At 56.3% G+C, this 6,317-nt stretch overlaps 1 protein-coding gene across 1 annotated transcript in view; it reads right to left on the bottom strand.

The window, feature by feature from the left end:
* The window catches only part of SECTM1 (secreted and transmembrane 1), a 43,967-nt gene extending 41,094 nt beyond the window's left edge, over positions 1-2,873 (bottom strand). The window contains exon 1 of the mRNA XM_029928953.1: positions 2,641-2,873. The gene's annotated coding sequence lies outside the window, so the exon portion shown is untranslated. The remainder of the gene's footprint in view (positions 1-2,640) is intronic.
* Positions 2,874-6,317: the final 3,444 nt, after the last annotated feature.

Raw genomic sequence — 6,317 nt, 5'->3', positions numbered from 1 at the left:
TTAAGAAAATAATTCCATTTTAGGTAACACAGCATCAACATAGTACTTGGGAATATGTGTAACAAACACTGCTGACAGAAACTAAAGACAATCTAAAAGGTACTCCTGCTAACTGGCAACAGTACACAATGCAACATGTCGGTTCAACGTGATTTCCAGGGAAATTCACAAAGCCCTCCGTGAAGAAATGCTCACGCTAATCCTAATGGTCATATGGAAAATCAAAGGACCACAAAATAAACAATACAATCGACAAAATCAAAGGTAGAAACTCATACTTCCCAACATCAAATCTGAAAACAAAGCAACAGTGAATAAATCATTGTGATACCGTCATGAAGATCTACATACCCATCAGTGGGATTTAATTGAAAACCCAGAAATACACCCTTTCTTTTTTTTTCATAATATTTTATTGTCAAATTGTTTTCCATATAACACCCAGTGCTCTTCCCCTTAAGTACACCCTTTCAACTATGGTCAACTGAATTCTGACAAAGGTGGACAGCATGACATTGGGGGAAACCATGGTCTTTTCAACACAGGGTGCAAGACACCTGGCGATCATGTGCAGATGAATTAAATTGGGCCCTTGCCCTCACACCACATACAAACATTAACTCAGAGTGGATCAAAGCTTAAATGTGAGAGGTAAACTTATAAACTCTACAAGATATAAATGGAGATACGTCTTCAAGAGCATTAGAGCTGACACCAAAGCACAAGCAAGGAACGAAAAATAGATAAATTTGTAGTTTCCTCAACATTAAAAACCTTTGTACGTCAAAATGTGCTACTCCAAACGTGAAAAGACAATACCTAGAACAGAAGAAAATATTTGCACATTTGCCTGGTAAAAGTCTGTTTTGCAGAATATATAAAGAGCTTGTACGACTCATCAACAACAACATTAAAAAAAAAACAAGTTTTAAAATGGACAAAGGAATTGGATATACCTTTCTCCAAAAAGATCATAGACATGGTGAATAGACATGAAAAGATGTTACACATCATCAGCCCTCGGGGAAATGAATTATTTAAACTACAGTTAGATACCCTTTTACATGCACTAAAATTGCCACACTAAAGAAAACAACATGACAAATGTTGACAAAGATGTTGAGAAAACGCAACGCTTAAACCAAGCTTGTGGAAATGTAAAAGGGTGGCGCCTACGTGTAAAACAGCTTGGTGTTTCCTCAGAAAGGTCAAAACGTACCATGACCGTTTGGCTCCAGAATTCTACTCCTGGCTGTACATCCGGGAGAACTGAAACAGTTGTTTCAAAAAAGAGCCAACGCACGAACACACTGCAGCGCAGTTCACGAAGTCAAATGGAAGAAACAGGATGCAAACGCCCCTCGTGGCTGAACGGAGGCACAACCCGGGCAGACCCGGGAGCAGCAGTGTTGTTCTGCCGCGTGAAGGAGTGAAGTGAACGGGCGGCCAAAGAGAGGAGCACAGCGGTCCGCGGAGAGCAGCCAGAACCCCCTCTGTGTGTGCGCGCGCGCGCACACACACACACACACACACACACACAGCCTGGAGCAGACACTCCTGAGCCCGCGTTCGCAGCAGCTTCTGCACAACCGTCCAAAGACGGAACCAACACACAGGAGGCTGGCAGATGAATAAATGAGCAGAATGTGGTCTACACAGAACGGAAAACGGCTCAGCCTCACAAAGGAGGGGATTCTGACCCCGCCGCACCGCGGACTGAACCCCGCGGTCATTATGCGGAGTGACGGACGCCAGTCCCGGGAGGATACACACTCTTTCCCAAGGAAACCCGTGTTCCCGGTATAGACCGGCGCTGTTGTATTTCCAGTAAACAGAACTAAGAAACGGGTGCGCCCGCAGGACGCGAAATCGACACGGAAACACCACGAAATCGACACGGAAACACCACGAATTCGACACGGAAACACTGCGAAATCCACACGGGAACACCGTGAAATCCACACGGGAACACCACGAAATCCACACGAGAACACCGCGAAATCCACACGGGAACACCACCGGCACATCTACACACTCAGAACGACCCGTCGGAAAGAGACATGAAGCGCCGACCCTTTACAATGGCATCAGAAGGAACCAAGGGCCAGGAAGGAGATCTAAGCGAGGAGGTGACCGACCTCTCCGAGGACGACAGGACACGGAGACAGACATGCAGGAAGACGCACGGGGATGGAGAGCTGCTCTGGGCTCCTGGACGTGGAAGACTCCACCCGTGACAACGTCCGTCCTGCCCGGAGCGACCTGCAGGTCCGGGGCCGTCGGCACGAAGTCCCCCTACTCCGTGTCAGACGCGGAACAGACACCGGGCCCGCGCGGAGGCGGGGCGGGGGGGGGGGGACCCCGCGTGGTCACAGCGGCGGAGCCCGAGCACCGCCGGGCACCTGCTCCCGGACCCGGAGCCACACGAGGATGCGGGGGGAACCGAGTCGCGCGGAGCAGAAACCCCGACGGCCCGGAGCCCGGAGAGGGGAGCCCGATGGCCACGCACAGCCCCGCCGGGCCCCGCGTCCCCGCGCACGAAGCCGCCTGTCCTGTCCCCGCCGGGTCCCCTGGACACCGACCGTCCCAGGCGTGTCCGTTCCGAGAGCTCCTCCTCCCCTGGCCCCCCTTTCTCCTCACCTGCTCCTCCCGCGGCGGGTTCTGAGAAGACCGGGTTCTTGACGGTGTGGACGCCGCGCCGCCGCCTCCGGAAGCCCCCACAGCGGGTCCCGAGGAGCGGGGCTCCCGTCACCCAACACGCGATACCAGGACCCTCCAGAGCGGGCCCCGAGGAGGCGGGGCTCCTGCTGGCCTGGCCGTCGCCCCAAGTCCTCGCGAAGCGCCCCCAGCGGGTCCCGAGGAAGCGGAGCGCCTCTCAGCACGAGGCGGGCTGAGTGCGCGTGCGCGCGCCGGCGCTTGAAACGGAGCTCGGGCGCCCCCTGCAGGCTATGGAGGACATTTCTACCATCTCTCAACTTTTAGCATTGGTTGTCTTTGGAGGTGGTGAGTTCCCCGTCATCAGAGAAAAACAATAGAGGCTGGCTGGCTCACCTGTCTCAGAGGCTCTAGGGCAATGCTGTCAGGTACAAATATAGCGCCAGCCAGCATGAAAGTCCGGGTAGCCACTTAGGAGAAGTGAGAAGCAGCCGAGGAGATGAATTCTGGGTAATACATTTTATTTAACCCAGTATATCCCAGATATCACCCCAACGTGTGATAATATGAAATAAGTTACTGATAAGATGGTTTGCGTTTTTGGTTTTGTGCTAAATCTTTGAAGTCCTAAGCACGTGCACCACATAACTGTTCGGGTGGCCACATTTCCAAGGCCCCGTGCTCATGTGGGGTCGTGGTTAACAGTCCGGGCACATCCAGAACGTTTCCTTCGTCGCAGAAAGTGCCGTCGGAGAACACAGCCCTCAGGAGGCCTCGCTACTCAGGTCTGGTCTTCGGACCAGCAGCCCAGGGACCCAGCCTGAGACACAGCCGCCTCCATGAGAACCGGCATGGAATGGAGGCTCTGGGGGAGTCGCGCCCTAGAACGTGGCTGCTTCGGGGCTTACGGACAGGGTGGTCTTCAGATCTGCGAGACCGCCGGTCTGAGCCCATCACGCCCCCCCCACCTGCCGGTGCCTGTCTGCCCACGCTCTGTGCCCCAACAAAGTCTCCACCTGCCCGCGGCAGAGGGAAAAACTAAGACTCTAAGTGGGTGATTCTTGGGTGTCCCTGAGCATAAATGTGCCTTTGTGTAGAAAATGCCCGTTTTAGGGGCGCCTGGGGGGCTCAGTCGGTTGAGCATCCGACTTCAGCTCAGGTCACGATCTCACGGAGAGTGAGTTCGAGTCGCGTGTCAGGCTCTGGGCTGACAGCTCGGAGTCTGGAGCCTGCTTCGGATTCTGTGTCTCCCTTTCTCCCCCTTCCCCACTCACGTTCTCTCTCTCAAAAATAAACTTTAAAAAAAAAAAATAAAGCCCGTTTTACTGACGTCTTTATTTGGTAAAATAAAATGTCCCCTTTACCCCCTTTTTAAAAACTACATTGTACTAAGTGGTCCTCTTCAAAAGTCTAGAAGCCAGCGACCTACAGCTAAAACCACTGAGCCTCATCCATCCCACCGTCTGTTTTTATTTAAAAAAAAAAAAAAAAAAAGTTCTGTTGGAATGGGGCCAGCTCACTTGTTTACGTGCCCTCTGCGGCCGAGCGGGACAGTTGCAGCACGGACCATATGGCCCGCAGAGCGCCAAGTATTTGCTAGAAAAGTTTGCCCACCCCGAAGGCTGAGTTTTCTAGCAGCCTCGTTTACCAAAGTTTGCAAAGAAACAGATGAAATCCACTTCAATGATCTAGTGTTTCTCACCCGGTCCAGAATCGGTTTGTTGTGATATCTCATCGATGTAAACATGACCAAGCTACTTGGCATTCTTCTCTCGTGCTCAATCTTTGACATCCACTCTGTATATCTCGCTCACGGTGCGTGGCACGTGGGACCAGCCACATTTCAGATGCCCGGCAGCCATGTGTGGCCGGTGGCCGCTGCCGCGGGCGGTGCAGGTCTGGAAGGAAGGAAGGTCCGAGCGGGTGGTGCTGGGGAGACTCACGGCCACCGGGCTCTGCCGCAGCGTCAGGGGTGAATCTCGACCATCCCGAAGGGAGGCGGCAGTTTATATGGAGAGACAAAGGCCAGTGCTTCAGGCCAGCTCCCCGGGCTGCCTTGTGCGGGGCGGGCAGGGGCGGGGGTGGCCGCGGGGGTGTGTTGGGTCTTGGATGAGAAATTTGGACTCTTCTCAGTAGGCAGAAGGGAACCACGAACGGCCTTCAGCAGACCCGTGCTGTGAGCGGGCCCATGCTGCCATCGGGTCTGCAGCTAAGGTAGGTGAGTCCCGGATGGAGACGGAGGCTACAGGCCAGGGCGAGAGGGCACGGGGCTGACCTGGGGCTGGGCAGTGTGGATGGGCACCCGGGGGGTCAGCGAGGAAGATTCTGCATGTCCTCTGTGCACACAGACTGTGGAGGAGGGTCCTGTGGCATCGGTGGGTTTTCTGGCTTGAGGTCGGTGCTGATGCATGGTGGGTGGCGCAGTCTGGTGGCCGCGGCCCTGACCCTGGCTCGTGCGCTCCGCCCCGGGACCCTTCCTTGCTCCTCATTGGACAAAGGCCTTCCCCGGCCAGCCCGGGAGCCCCCCAGCCAGCTCCACCAGGCTGCACGTCTCGGAAGAGGACCCTCTTCCAGCCTCCTCTCTGGCCCGTTCAGCTGGACGGCTGGAGGGTGCACCTGACAGATGTGAATGTCTGACTGTAGCCTTTTGGAAGCTTCACACTTCATCTCTCACCTCCCTCAGCATCTGGTCTGAGCCTGGCTGCAACCTGGGCAGCCCCCCTACCCCCCCAGTCCTGCCCTCACACGAGCTTCTCTGCAAAGTCGATGCCTCGTTCCAGAGAGACGGGGCCCCCACGCCTGCAGCCCCGGTGCCCCCAGCCCCTGCCAGACACCTGGCAGGAAAGTGCATGGCAGGGGCTCGGGGCCAGGCAGCAGGCGGCCTCCGGTGAGAGCCCGAGGGTCCCAGGCAGAGAATGCTCCCCTCTGTACCACCCGGGGAGGCCTCACAGACAAGGGGCCGGGGCGGGTCCAGGCATGGGTGCGTGGGGGGAACCGGGCTCACACGTCAGGGGCAGCCTGAACCGGGCTGGGGTGCACCTGCCTCGCCGGCCTGGGGCGTGTGGTTCTCACCCCGATGGCCAGTCCCCGGACACCTGCCTGACGTGCTTTCTCATTCCCTTCAAGACGCGGCTGTCTCTCAGGAGACCTTCCTCGACTGTGACTAAGCCACCCCGCACCCCTTGGTCTCCCTCCCCACACCCGTCTCTCCCCTTCCCCTGCTGTATTTTCCTTCCGGCATGGATGGACACCTGAGCCTTTCCATGTTGTCCCTGTTGATTTGCCGGCACCTGGGCGGGGGAGGGCTGCTTGTCTGGCTTCTTGGCGGCTGGTCCCCAGCACCTCGGACAGAGCCTGGCTCCTGGATGGTGCTCAGCGCGCCTGCGTCACAGAGACCCTGCGTCTGGGCGCTTCGGGGAGCAGGTGCACAGCAGCAGGGCAGCGACCGAGGCGGGGTGGGGGCCCCGCAGCTCGAGGGGCAGGAAAGCTCCGGAGAGGAGCAAGCTGGGCTCATCTGCCCCGCCCTCCACGGTGTTTCCGGTCTCACTGTGCGGTTCCCGTCTGTGGTTCTCTTGAATGCGGTATGGTTCGCATCTCACACCCGTGTGACACGTGCAGCCCCGCGGCTCCCGTACACTCACGAGGTCTTGCAGCCGGTGCCC

This window comes from Suricata suricatta, chromosome 17, assembly GCF_006229205.1.
Source record: "Suricata suricatta isolate VVHF042 chromosome 17, meerkat_22Aug2017_6uvM2_HiC, whole genome shotgun sequence".
In the NCBI taxonomy this organism is placed as follows: domain Eukaryota; kingdom Metazoa; phylum Chordata; class Mammalia; order Carnivora; family Herpestidae; genus Suricata; species Suricata suricatta.
This window is presented reverse-complemented; position numbering and strand designations above follow the sequence as displayed.